The sequence below is a fragment of the Dipodomys spectabilis genome, unplaced genomic scaffold, assembly GCF_019054845.1.
Source record: "Dipodomys spectabilis isolate Male_0828 unplaced genomic scaffold, ASM1905484v1 ptg000092l, whole genome shotgun sequence".
Lineage (NCBI taxonomy): Eukaryota > Metazoa > Chordata > Mammalia > Rodentia > Heteromyidae > Dipodomys > Dipodomys spectabilis.
Window position 1 is genome coordinate 10,406,115 of NW_024870769.1, and position 15,126 is coordinate 10,421,240.

Below are 15,126 nucleotides of genomic sequence, written 5' to 3' on the forward strand. Positions count from 1 at the left end.
GCAGAATGTCTCAGGAAATGAAAGCTTGGATATATATATATATATATGTATATATATATATATATATATATATATATGTATATATATATATATATATATATATATATATACATATATATATATATATACACACATATATATATATAAAGCAATGCTTCCAAATTTCACTTTTGTACTTTCAAAACTATTTTTAAAAATAACATCATCATCTTTTCTGGTCATACTTATTCCATCATGTGGAAATTGTTTATAGTTTTTCAATGACCTTGTCTGGTTCTGTAACTTGGTGCATTGCTGTCAATGAGGTAAGTGTAATCCATATAAAAAGCCCTCCATCAAATTATTTTGCCAGCCATGTAAGAGAGATAAAAAGTTGTGGCTATCAGTACTCTTTCAAGTCTAGATAGACTACACATTTTGAGCATGTTCTATCCCTGGAATGCTCAGAAACCTAAAAACTTTTTAAGCATTAAAATGATATTCAAAAAGCTTTGGATTTTGTAGCATTTGAGATGTTTAAAGTTTCAGATTAGAGATTCAATGGGTAAAGTCTATGCAAATATTCCAAAATCTGAAATACTTTTGCTATTAAGTATTTGAGATCAGGGCTACCCAATCTGTATCTACCAGACCTAATCAAAAACCTCACTTCAGCCAGGCGCCGGTGGCTCATGCCTGTAATCCTAGCTACTCAGGAGGCTGAGATCTGAGGATCTCGGTTCAAAGCCAGCCCAGGCAGGAAAGTCTGTGAGACTCTTATCTCCAATAAACCACCAGAGAACTGGAAGTGGTGCTGTAGCTCAAGTGGTAGGGCGCTAGCCTTGAGCTGAAGAGCTGAGGGACAGCATCCAGGCCCAGAGTTCAAGCGCCATGACCGACAAAAAACAAAAAAAACAACACCTCACTTCTAAGTGCTCCACAAGTTAAGCACATGTGATGATCTACACTGTTAAAGAACTCAAGTCTTAAATCACCAGCTATTTACCAAAATTAGGTGTGCTAAACATGGACAGTAGAGCCAGTGGCTCTACAGCAGCAGCTTTGTATTTATAATAACACAAGGTTCTTATTAACAGTTGTAGGATCACTATGAACGTGTTCCAGTTCCTGTAGCCTTTTTCTGCTCCTTGCTTAACTGGGCCTCACTCTCAAGTTCATCTTGCTGTGTTGTTTTCATGTCCTCGTAATGTTGAAGGTTAAGTGTTCCTTTGCAAGACTGCTATTATAAATAATGTATGGATGTCTGCTGATCTTAAATGAGTTGTGACCTTTATCATAAAAATTTAAATAATCTTCATTATAAAGTTTGCACTTCTTTATTAGACTATAGTTTAGAAAACAGTTCAGTCAAAGTCAAAAGTTGGCTGATACTAAAGTCAACATTTTTCTTAACAAAGTCAATATTTACACTTCTGGATCCAATAGCCAAACTTGAACATGCCTTTATTGTTCTGATGGATTTTTTTGTTTTATTTTTCCACCTTAATGTCAATTTGTACCAGTTAAATTAAAACTCTACAATTGTCACAAACTTAAGAAATGTGGCACCCTATCACAATTTTTTGAAAAGTACATTGGGTGTTCCTAACTGAACTTTGGAAACATTGGCAGATGGCAAGTGACATTCTTGGGCATTTGACATCAATTCTCTCTGCAAATTATGTTCATGGTGGATGTGAACGATGTGAACAGTAGAGTGTTCACACTTTCATCTCAATGGTGATCAACCTGACATCAACTATTAGAAAAATAAAAGGCAAGAGCAGTTAGTTGATGACCAAATGACACCTATATGACCAAACCAGGTGAACCTGGTTCATTTTCCAAGCCATGTAGCTCATCACCTCTGGCAATGTGTTTAGTACTCAGTACGTGCTGAGAATCTGTGCAGTCTACTCTAATATTCCCTCTTCTAGTTGACTGATTAAAAAATCTTTCATGACCTACTGACTTGAATTCAAGGCATGATCATGGGTTACAACCCACAATTTGCAAATATGGCTGGGATGGGGTTTGGGTTTGTGGACAGTGTCTGGGTTGCCTTTCCATTTGGAGAACCCAATCCCTTCCTGCCAACACCTCCAAGCTCATGGATCCTCCTTCTCACTGTCCTGCTCCTCTGCAGCCCTCAATCGTCATTCCTGTCTTGGCTGGCTGAGGACCCACCTGATGCAGGGCAATTCCCAGTAATATCTTTGCTCTCCCACTCATCTCTTCCACTGACCTTCTGTTTTAGAAAAACACAGCTCATCTGCTTAAACATAATTAATCACTTCCAGGACCTTCTTAATCAGGAGCTGTATGAGGCTGGAGAAAAGTCACTCAACTGTGCTAAGTGAATGCTATTTTTCTTTTGACCACAGATTCAAAATGTTCATATAACATGGCTAGGAAATTCTAACATATTTCCTCAAGAAATCTTTGCTTGCTTCAAAATGTGTGTTTCAAATTTTCTCTTCTGTTCTTTTCAAACGCTGCTATTCCCTGCTCATAGGATATTCCCATGATAGCCACATGAGTGACCAAATGACCCCTTCAACATAAGCAGTTCTAGCATAAATGCTCAAGCATCTCTCTCTTTTTTTTTTTAACTAACATTTTCTTTTTTTTTTTTGGTTGGTTGTGGGGGCTCAACTCTGGGCCTGGGCACTGTCCCTCAGCTCTCCAGCTCAAGGCGAGCGCTCTGCCACTTGAGCCACAGCACCATTTCCAGCTTTTTCTGCTTATGTGGTGCTGAGGAATCGAATCCAGGGCCTCATGCATGCAAGGCAAGCACTCTACCACTGAGCCAACTTCCCAGCGCCATCGGGTATCGCTTATGCAAAAACCCAGGCTATAGTTTGGAACTAGAATTTTCTCCCACAGACCCATGCCTGGTCTTACACTTGGGTGGGAAATGGGACACAGGGAAAAGTGAATGTCATTGGACACTAGGAGACCCCAGATCCTTCTGGCTTCTCTTTGTTTCACATTGATCTTTCTTTACTGTTTAGGTAGTTACAAATCCCAACTTCAAGAACTTGGTCTTGCTCCCTGCTATTCCAGAATGATGGCACAAGGTAACAGAGATTCAAGATGTCTTGCTAATTAAGTAACTGGATTGCATAATTATAGATAGGAAAGTTAAGCAAATAAAATTAAAATTTAAAATTAAAGAGAAATTTCAAGTTTTGAGGTAAATCATTGCAAAAAAAGATAAGCTGTACATTCTACTAAAACTGGAAAGTCCTGTTTTTTTCTTAACAAAGTATAATGGAACAATTCTCATGATATACTAAGTTAATATGTCTAAAACTAACACCACCATATTTCTAAATTTTAATAAAGGATAAAAAGACTATTTCAAACATCAAAAAGAAAATAGCAAACACACCAATGACCATTTGAGACAATTCTTAAATATACATATATTTATACATATGTATTAAAAAATTTTTTAAATGGAGAAAAATCACCAGCAGTTGGGAGACACTGGCTCCCCATGTGAGCAAAGGAAGAAGTGAAATTAGAGTAAAAATCATGCCTGATTCCACACATATTAAAGTACAACAATAGACAGTGATACAAAAATCATGTTTGGAGATTATTTTTAAAATACTAAACTATAATAAAACAGCTTCCATATTGCAAAGATCTCTGAAGCTGAAGAACATTACTCTAGGAGGAACTCAACTGAAAACTGCATCTAGGTTTTGGTTGTTGTTGTTGTTTAAGAAAAAAAAAAAACAAGTCTTTCCTAATTATTCATTGAAAATTTTTTGTCCTCTGCCTAACGTGAATAACCCACAACTCAGGGAAAGCTGTTAGTCCTGCTAGAAAAAAGTGAAAAATAATTTATTTTCCATTGCACTGAAGATCAGGACACCAGGCCTCCGAGTGCTTACCACAGGCTGTGTTCTTACACTGACTGTATAGAAAGAGGAGGCAGAGTAAACCTACCCCATATACACCTCAGCCCAGGCCTGTGCCTAGTCTGAATTGTGAATGGGGAGACAAGGGAAAAAAATAAAATAAAAGATCAGGACACCAACGAAAAAACAAGAGGTGGTACTTTTTTTCACTCAGCTTTCCATCCTTGTAAGGAACTCCTGAAATAACCAACTTTGAAAGATAAAAGAAGTTAATCCTGCTTACGGTCTTGCTGATCCCGGTCCAAGATGGATTGTCTCTGCTGTTCCTGGGTCTGGATGAGGCAGCAAAAGATGTTGAAAGTGCCCAGCCGAGTACTCACCTTAGAGCTGGGAAGCCAGAGAAGACTGGAGGAACAGGAGGCACCAAAGTCCCATAATCCCCTTCAAGAGTACCAAGACTTTCCACCAAACCCCACCTCTTAAGAAAGACTCCAACCACTTCCCAATAAAGCCACCCTGGTAACTAAGCCTTTCACATATGGGCCTTTGGGAGATACTCAAAGTACAAACTATAGCAACACAGCTCTACAACTTCTCTGACCTGGGTTGTTTTTCAGGTCTGAGAAAATCTGTTTCCAAACCCAGGAGTGGTGTTGCCTTTCCTAGGCAACAGAAAGATAGTGCCAACCATCAAACCCCACCAAAGACCTCTTGCCCTCTGTCACCTTTCATCCATCCTCCATTACTTACTGTCCCACAACAGCCTTTTCCTACCACTCTAAACTCCCACTCCAACCCTACCGGATTCTTTCCCATGCCCACACCACTCTTGTCTCCAGACTCCAGGCATTTGCTTTGGCCCAAGTCTTATAGTGCCAGCTCCTGCCCCTCTTTATTTCCTACTTGTTCCAAGACTGTTCTTAGGTTTGGTCTCTCCCTTCACTCTCCTTTGTGCATTTCTTATATTTAGAAGGAAAAAAGGGCATGGTGGACTATCTCTCTTCTCTATCTATTCCCCATCTGCATCTTTCTGCAATTCCTGACAAAGGATATTTTATACCATTGGCTGTCATCACCTGAAATCAACAGTCTCTCCAAAACCCTAATCTCTCCAATGAATTCTCTTGCAAGTTCTCCAAAGATCCTAAGTGCATGACAATTCTCATTCTGCCTTTCTCCCTAGCTCTCCCGCCCACCATTGTCTGGCTCAGCTGGTGTGCTTCTTGATCCACAAGCACTAATTAATTCTGGGTCTTTCCCAAGGTTTTATACTCAGGATTAGGCTGGAAGGATTATAACTAGGGTAAATATAGGCTTCACTGTAAAATAGCTACAAATTGTACAGTGAGTTGGTGTGTGATTTGAGTATCTTTCATACTTATTTGAAGCATTTAGTTTCTTAGTGGCCCTGTCTTTTGGGATGCTCACTGGTGGTGGACAAGCATGAGGAGGGACCAGGAGTCTTCTCCAAGCCAGGAACAGCAGGTGCAGAACTGAACCTTGAACTTGGGTTGGAAATGTGCTCTTGATGAAGAAGCAAGCAGAGCAGAGCAAAGTGTGGAGAGTTCTCAAATTCCTTCCAAATCCACAAAAACAGAAAAGGCTTTATAGTCAAGTAAGTTTGGGTTTTATACAAAGCCAAACGTTTTACTTTCTCCTAATATGTCTTTGAGCCTTTAATCCAGCACAGCAGTGCTGTGGAAGTGTTTCTTAAACTTGGTTTTACCTTCTCTCCTACACTGGGGGTTTCACCCTTTTCTATTGCTTCCTTCCCCTGCTCTCTCCCTTCTTTTATCCTCCATATCATCAGAGAGCTATTTGGATGGGTGCGGTGAAGAACCCACAAGAGGAGTGCTTTACTGTAAGAAAAAGCAGGGTGATCAACACTGCTTGAAGTGGCAGTAGAGCCAGGTAGCAGCATCACCCTGGCTCCCCTGTGGAGGACAAGCTGTAGCTGGGCAAGAGGGGAGGTCAAGGCATGTCAGTTAGCAGAATCAGGTGCACAGACCCCTGGGGAAGCTGTGAGGGGAGAGGAGATACATGTGAAAGAAGCAGCAGGGTTCATTATCTGTAGCCTGCACAGCGGACAGAGGGCATTTCTGTGTATAGAAATGGGAAAAGAGTGGGAAGAAGCAGGGTCGTCTAGAGCTTACTTTCATGTAGGAGTAGCACTTGGGGAATCCAGGAATGGGGAGACCGTGTTTGTTCCCTGCAGGCTCCTAAGACAGATGTTTCTTCAAGGTGCAGAGGGAATGCAACAAACTCGAACAAACCTAAGCACCCTGGTTCCTTAATGGGGTCCCATAGATGTGAGTTAATTAAGCCTAATTTCCTAAAACAGCGCCCTCTTGCCACAGTGGACAGTGATGAGCAGGCAGGAGCCAGCCGCCATCCCAGCGGACAGAGCCCATGAGTGGCTATAGCTATTGAGCTGTGTAGGATATCCTCACCCTGAAAACTCCTTCATCAGCAACTGGGACACTATTCTTCCAGGGTCAGGTAAGAGGGCTAGAGACCTGGATATTACACTCCCTCATGTCACCTGGCATCCAGGGCCAGAGCAATGCAGCAACATGGCATGCTAGTGGGAGATGTGTTTAATTGTAATTATCTAATGTGTCCAAGTAGGGAATGGACATGACTAAGGGTTTTAACCATCAAGAAAGGCAGATGTGCAAGCTGAGCTATGAGGGAAGGGAGAAAGGTAACAGGGACATAGGAGCAAAATCAGAGATGAGGGGAAATGGAGTAGGCCAGGAGAACAAGGAAGCACCAGGTTCCAAAAGTGGGCAAGGAGTAGTCTCTTGAACAATTACGATGGGCTGAATGCTGGGATTATGCAGAGTCCCTCCTTCAATTGGTTATCGCTCATGATTTTTTTAAGTTTATAGTGGCACAAAAGTAAATCCATAAAAATCATGTGTTTTGCACTTTCACTACAGTGTTCAGTAAATTGCATCAGCCATTCAATATGTAAGTATTCTAAATACATATTAAGACAGTCGGGGCTATGCTCAAATGTCCAGTAGAGTAGTGTATCACATGCATTTTTGACTTAAAATATCTTCTTCTTTGGTTTTCCTTTTAATTTGTTATTGCTAACATAAATTCACTGCACAAAGGGGTTTCATTGTAATATTGATATACACGCATACAATATACTTTCTGTTTGTATTGCTTTCTTAACCCCTTGCCTTCTCTACCTACCTTTTAAAGACTTATTATAGGATAATACTTTCAACCTACCTTCATAAGTCAAGAAGCACCTTTATGTTTTTCTTCTCATTCTTCCAAACTATGCTGTGAGGTAGCCCTTGCCCACAAGGAGTTGAAAGCTCAGGAATCCAGCAACATAAGCGATGTACTGCTATGGCTGGGATGGGGGTCCCCTGAACCTCAGTGCTATGAGAACAGAGACTGGGGTATGGCATAATGATAACCATTTTGACCACAGACTTAGAGGTAAAGCAACCTAGTTTCATGGATCAGGGAAGAATCATATAAAATGCTATGGACTGGAGAGGGTTCATGTGCTCAAAGCTTGGGACCCTGTGTGACAGGGCTGGGAGGTAGTGGTACCTTTAAAAGGTGGGCATAGGACAAAACAATTAGGTCATGAGAGCCTTGCCTTCAGACGGGATTAATGCTACTTGAGGAGGCAGGGAGGGCTTGTGTGACAAAGTAAGGCAACCCTCCTGCTTATAGCCTCTTCTGCACATGGCCCTTTTCCCTTCTACACAAGGAGTCATACAGATGACTATTAGATCTTGGGCTTTCAGCCTCAGTACTGACAGCCAAATAATTCTCCTTTCTTCTCTCTAGCCCATCCTCAGAAATTTCATGATTGTAATAGAAAATGGAACCAACCCTCCCCCCCCCCCCCCACGAAGAAAAAACCTACCAGGACATTTCTTTTCAAAAGCATCAAGACAGAAACTACATGGCTAAAATGAGATGGACATTAAAATATATATTAAATAAAAACATCTTATCTATAAGGGTTAGAATGGTTCTAGAAACCTTTATGATCTGCATGATGCTGAAATTCTTAAAACTCCAAAGTTCTAGACATTTACAAATATGTATCTTCTTATGTAAAATTTGTTTTATTATTTCTTTAACATTTAGCTATCAAATAGAATTTTAAGTGGTTTTGGTATATATATATATTTGACTAAGGATATAGCTCCGTGGCAGAGTGTTTGACTAACACACATAGTCAAAGGTTCAATCCTAGGCACTGGGGGGGGAAAAAGGATAAAAACAAATAGACCTAAAATCCCAGACTCGGAAGGTTGAGATTGGATCAGAGATCAGCAGGTATGCCCAGGGAGAAAGTTAGTGAGACTTCATCTCAACTATTAAGCTAGGCATGCTTCATCACCACAACTATTCAGGAGGCAGAAATAGAAGAATCCAAGAGCAGGCAAGTTCAGGACACTACAAAGGCTGGAGACATGATTCAAATGGTAGAGCCCTGTCTTAGCAAGTACAAGGCCCTGAGTTGAAGGTCTAGTCTTGCAGATGGATAGATAGAGACAGACAGACAGATTTTTAATCTGCCTTGGTCATATATTTCTATACAACTAGAATCCAGAGGCAGTATAAGTAACCAAAATGATTTTTCTGAAGTTTGCAAAAATCTGTAGGCTCTGTTATTTCAAAAGCCATTTTTTTCCTCCATTGGATCTAAAAACTTTAATAGCTAAGGAAAAAAAAATCATCCTCTGATGAAATCATTCGCATCAAACATGTGCATGGCAAACTCTCAGTCCTCAACTTGTTTTTCTATGAAGTAATCTGTCAGTATAAGGAAAGGACACCTTTGAAATGTTACTTTCTTCTCCCCTCCATCTTGTCTTCAGCCCTCAGCCCTGTTTTTACCGAAAGCGTGAAATCCTTCCTATGTAGCGATTCAAGCTGTTACACTCCTTATCATAAATCCTACAGCGTCTTACTACATTCCTCCATCTTCTCTTAATTGAGACTATAAACTTAAAAAAAATAATTAATCCTCTTCTTAACTTAGAATGGATTATAACAGCCTACTGATCTGGCAACTCTCTTGGTAATACTGTGGCCAGGCTGCCCTGTTGTCAGAAAGCAAAAAGGAAACCTTTTTATCCAAGAATCCTGTTGGAATGTCCGTATCCATCTGTCAGGTCACAGAAACACAGAGAGGGGTCTTCTGGAAGATCCCTAGGAAACACCCTGAAATAAGCTCCCTTTATGACCCGAGGAACAACATTTCCTTGAGAGCTGTCAAAACAGAAAATTTCTTCACAAAATTTATCATTTTTTAATTGAAAGGCCTCAAAGGTAGCCATTAGTCACATCTTCATATACATCACTGTTACCATTAACATTAAAAAAAAAATCTACCTCACTGGATAAAGATCAAAGCCTCCCCCTAAAGTCCCACCAACCCCCCACCCCACACACACACTAGTTTGCTGCACCTAAGCAGGTGAACATAATAACAAGGCTTCTCCTATCTATCGTCCTCCCATACCTACATCCCAGGGCAAGCCTGTCCAATAGAAACTTCAATAATTATAACATATATCCAGCCTGGCAGGAGTCTGTCTTGGAAGAAGAGACCTGGAAATGTTAGACCTGGTGTCCCACAATTCTAAATAACTATGGGAGAGAAATACATAGACAAGCATCGTGCTTGAGTTTTCTAACCCACCAGAAGACAGAGGTTTTTATATCACAAAAGACACACACATTTTCAGTCTATTTCTGCTGGCTGCACTAACAGGAGGGCAAAGATAGTAGACACCTTGGATAACGATTCAGCCCCGGCCCAAGTCAAGCCTGCACTGATCTCCAGGGTCCCAAAATAACTCCTGCTGACCAGAAGGATGGGCCTCCAAACCACAGTCTGGGCTATCTGAGGACAGTGCTCCCAGGAATTATCCTTAACCATCTTACAACACGCATGGAGTCAACAAAATGAGGATAGATTCCAAGGATCCACAGTGGTTTGGCTCCTGATACTGTAGATCACACTCAGCAAGAATTAGCGAGGGTAGCTGGGCATACTGGCGCATGACTAGAATCTCAGCCACTCAGGAGGAGGGCGGGAGGCAGAAGATGATGAGTTTGAGGCCAGCCCGGGCAAAGGTCGTGGCTGGACTCTGTCTTAAAAACAAAATAAAAACCAAAAGATCTGGAAAGGGTAGTTCAAATGGTCTGGGACTTGCCTAACACGTACAAAACTCTAAGTTCAATCCCAGCACTGCAACTATTTATGCACAGAAGGAAGGAGAAAGAAGGGCAAGGGAAAGGAGGTGAGGGGAAAGGCAGAAGAGAGGGGACAGGCAAGGGACAACAGAGAATTACAAGGGTGCTGATTCATACATGGCTAGAGCTTGCAGACATCTCAGAGAGAGAAATCAAAGTCTTAGTGCTTCATCTTTCCACAGACATTGCCTTTCTTACCACTTCAACATCTACTTTGTTCAAGACCAGAACACACAACTATTGAGAATGCCACAGCCATGACCCAGACCGGGTGATTATAACCTCAGCAACAAGAGATTGAACCCAGAAAGAACACAGAGAAAGATGAGGCATTTCTACAATCTTAGAAAGCCATATAGCCACAGATAAAGACGGTGATCTGCAACCACTGAGACAATAGAAGCCAGAAACAGTGCAAATGCCCATCACCAGGCAGATGTGAGATGCTCCATCACAATTCCTCTCAGCAATGAAGGGGATCAAAAGATTGATATGTGCTTCAAACAAGATAATCTCCAAGTAAGTTAAAGAAACTAGACTAAGGACACTAATTTCCTTTACACAACAGTTTAGAAAACTCAGAGTAATCAACAGAAAGAAACAGGTCTGTGAGAGGGTAGCAGGGAAGAAAGGACAGGAGACAATGTAGTGGGGGAGCAGGATGAATGACAACATGTCATCACCTTGATTGACGCCTGATAGATCAACAGACATCAGATGACAGTTTCAAATACGTACCGTTTATTGTATTCAGTGTTTGACACCTCAGTAACTATTAAAACGAGAAAGCAATTTGGGAGAAGGAAATCAAAAGGTTTGGTGTGACCAAGAACAAGTAGAGTGAATTCTCATCCTTGCTGGCACTTATGCTCTGAGAGTTACTACAAACACTGAACTAAGCCATGGTTCCTGGGTCAAATATAGGTTTTAAGATCTTGTGAGCCTTGGGCCCCATTCTGACAACAAACTGATATATAACCATGGCTTATGCATGTTACTGTTTAAAAGCCCTTTACAACAAACAAATTACTGATGAATTAACACTGAACTCACTGCTATCCAGCAATACTCACTCATACCTGAGAAAGCCCATTCTCAGCCCTGCTTGTTCTGTGAGGCATCAGCAGCTTTCTTGAGCTTAGGAATACAGTGAACACCCTAGCACTACAGACTTTAGAGCTATTTTCACACCAAACAGGACACCAAACACACCACAAAGAGGACACCAGTCCCCAGCATAAGGGCGGTTCCTCTGCTGGATTATGGGCTAGTTCTCACTACCCTAGGGATCATAGGTAAGTTTCAACAAGCAGGAAAACTCACAAATAATGAGTATCACATCTCAACTGGGGAGGGGGCATTCCTTTACTTCACTGGACTCTTGTCCAGGTCAAGGGTGTTAATCCACGAGGATCACACAGAACCGTACCCAGCACATAGAAGCACAGTATGTTTTAGCTGGTGTTCTTGTTACCATTTGGATTATCCTTATCTGGTCTCTGTACCCATAACAACCTGTGCATCCACTCCATGTAGCACGTACTCTTTGTGTTATCTACTTCTCTACACACCACTCCCTATATCTGTGAACATTCCGAGGACCAGACTACATTAGGATATCAGACTCTTCACAGAGCCTCAGCTGAGAATCCTGGGTTTTGATCTCCATAACTTAAGTATTAGACCATCTTCTTGATTTGTAGTAATGTAATTTTGGTATAACCACTTAAAAGCAGTGATCCTGCTGCCTTACCCTAAAATGATCCAATACCCTATATTTCCAGAAATTCATCAAGACTTACTAATATTTCAGTATGATTTTAGTTCTCAAGAAACCCTGATCTTGCTGATAAAGATTGGAAGTCACCAAAATGAGTGAGATATGGTTTTCCTTGGTAGCAAATCACATCTTTTCCCAGTTCTAACGGGAAGAAAGGACAGTAAGAATTTTTGATCTGTAGAATGATAGCAAGAAGACAGGTTAGGATGGTGAAGGTATGGCTCAAGTGGTAGAAAGCACCAGCCTTGAGCAGAAAAGACAAATAAGAGTGAAGGCCCTGAGTTCAAACCCCAACAGAAAAGATCAACTAGAAAAGAAACAGGAGAGATTAACCATCTACTGGCCATTAAAAGATTATTGAGTTGTAATCTCTCCAGTGGAGTTTTTAAAAATGTTCACTTCACAATGGATTCTAATATGCAAACAGGTATGCTAGAATTCCAACAATTATTTGTTTGCCTCAATCTCAAAAAGGGCCAAATGACTAATGTTTATCTATCCTTGTAAAACTCAGTGGCCACATGGAAATAGAAGCTTTCTATCAGAAAACTTCTAGGGTCAATGTAGAACCTTCCTGTTTAGCCAAGATAGAATAAGATCAGACCTTCCTCCTACTACTAGATACTCCAGACATATCAACAAGAAAAAAAAAAAGAAGAGGGCCAGGCATGGTGGGTCTTGCCTGTAATTCCAGATATTCAGGAGGAGACAAGGAGGATCAAAGTCTAAGGTAGCCCATATAGGCTGTAATAAAAGTCATGTGAATATGGTATATCTCTCTCCTTCTTAAAATATCTTATTGTACTGCACTATATTTGGCCAGTGCATGAAATCAGAAAAACTGAAAGCCAGATAAAAAGGGGTAACTATACTGTTTCCTCTCTCTCTACTAGGACCCTAAAAAATAACAGTGCTGGCTCTTGAGTTTCAGTGAACAATAAAGGAAAAAACAGTAGGGATTACCCTGATATTCAACTACCCAAGTCCCATCTCACAGGATTTTTGAGTCCTACTGATAGATTTTTCACTGCTTGTGACAAATACCTGTGAGAAACAGTTTAAAGGAAGGTAGGTTTGTCGGAGGTTTCAGACCACAGATGACTGGTTCTACTGTCTTGGGAAGGAGGTGAGGCAAAACATGGTGACAATAAGAACACATATCAGAGAAGGCTACCTTCATAGTAGCTGGGAAACAGAAAAAGGAAGGGGCTGGGAACAAGGCATTTAAAGTTTACTTCTCCAGTATATACCTCCCATTCACCCACTTCCTCCATCTAAGCCTCTCTCCTTCATTTCGACTTTTCAATTATACCACCATTATGAATCCACAAAGGGATTAATCCCTTGACAGTGTCACCACCCTCAGGCAACTGGAATGCACAGTCCCCAGTCTAGTGTCTGCCCCATGGGCTAGTATGCCCTCTGTGAGGGAATATGTTGTATTCCTAGTACGTTCATGTCAAAGCTTTAACCTCCAATTCCTTACAGCTGTATTTGTAGACAGAGTCTTTAAAGAAGTAGTTAAAATAAAATGAGATTGTGAAGGTAGAACCTAGTCTCCTATGACTAAAAAGAAAAGGTTAGGACACAGACACACACACAGGAGACTCACATGAAAACAGACGGAAGATGCTATTTGAAAGCCAAATGGAGGAGAAGCCAACCCTATGGACATCTTGACCATGAACTTCAGCTCCATTATCTGACATCAAAAACTTGTTTAGCCTCCAGTCTGTGGCCTCTGGTAGGTCAGCCAAACCTGATTATGACTCTCTTTGTTGCTGTTTTCTTTTTCAGTACTGGGATTTGAACTCAGGGATTTGTGCAAAAACTCGGTCATTGTCATCTTCAACTTTTCCTTTGCTGGTTATTTTTTGAGATAGAATCTCAACGCCTGCCCAGACTTGTGCTTGGACCACAATCCACCTATTTTAGGCTTCCATTTCTAAAACTGGGATGACAGTTGCTACTACCACACCCAACTTTTTCCACTGAGATGCAGACTTTTCCAGGGCTGACCTAGAAGCATAATCCTCCATATCTCAGCCTCCCACATAGCTAGAATGCCAAATATGAACACTGGCATCAGCTGCCCTCTGATAGCTGTTTTCCTCCTGGTCAGAGGCTCCAGTGGGCCCTTCTTCAGGAAGTCCAGTCAGTTCTTTTGTTGGCACCTTATAGCTCAGTGTTCCTAAAGAGAGCAGAACTAAAAAAGAGTGACAGAACAGAGGTAGGCAAGAGACACCCTCTGAGACTCTGGAATAAAGGGTTTCCAAACCCTACAGTGGCACAATCTACTCACCTTGCATAAATCAATATTTAACAAAAAGACTCTTCACAAAGAAAGGTATTATATACAGGTGAAAACACAAGGAGATCTTACCTGTTATGAAGTGCTCAGGGGATCCGTCTGCCAAGACGGCCACCAAGCGTCACCAAAAAGAGAAGAAGATCCCACCGACCACTAGGCCGACACTCTCCAAGACTGTCTTCTCCCACTCCCCAAAGGAGTCAGCTCCAAAGCTGAAAAAGGAAAGAGGCCATTAGTGGCCTAGTTAAAACAAAAAATACACAAAAACATATATACAACTGAACACACACTCGCATGCACCCAGGACCAAAAAAATGTTTAAAGATACAAAAGAATTTTTTTTAAGATCATTGAAAGGACTCCTTTCTCAAAACAGATCAAGAAAATGAATTACCAAGAACTTGATTTCTAGTTCCTACATCTACCAACTGTAAGGGAAAAAAATAAAAGTTCTAAAGAGTACCAGAGCTCAAAAGAAAGGCATCTTAGTCTCCCAGTTCACTGCCCGCATGTCTCCCTGGTTCAAAAAGCAAGTGACCTTCAGTGTAGGTGGGGTTGTGAAGCAAAGTTTACCTAGAAGTCAAATTTTGAGCACAGATCAAAGCCCACATGCTTCTCCCATGGAAGAATTTCTGTCGTGTCCAAATTACTGGACACTCTTAAGTTTCAGTATCCCTAATTACAAAATAGACATGAAAAATAGCTTCTCCTTTACAGGGCTTTTATTAAAAGGATCAAATGAGTAAATGCACATACAGAATTAGGATTCGACCCGACATAGGAGAAACACCAATAGTGGTTATCATTAACACACCAAATATTCCTCTATTTCCAGAAACAAAATCAGCTACACTGGTCTTTTTAGAACCAAATAGGAGATGTGTGAAACAAGATTAGTTCGAAACTCAAAACTCAACATCATAGGTATGCACAAA

The 15,126-nt window shown here is 41.0% G+C and overlaps 1 protein-coding gene and 1 non-coding gene across 3 annotated transcripts in view; one reads left to right on the forward strand and one right to left on the reverse strand.

Annotated features, from left to right (window-relative positions):
* Nucleotides 1-15,126, reverse strand: part of Grb10 (growth factor receptor bound protein 10) — a 160,660-nt gene that overhangs the window by 115,040 nt on the left and 30,494 nt on the right. For both annotated transcript variants that reach the window (XM_042684990.1, XM_042684989.1), the window contains exon 2: nucleotides 14,264-14,403. The gene's annotated coding sequence lies outside the window, so the exon portion shown is untranslated. The remainder of the gene's footprint in view (nucleotides 1-14,263; nucleotides 14,404-15,126) is intronic.
* LOC122112250 lies at nucleotides 3,868-3,998 on the forward strand. The gene has a single exon (XR_006148145.1). It is a non-coding gene; the product is annotated as a small nucleolar RNA SNORA51 (small nucleolar RNA).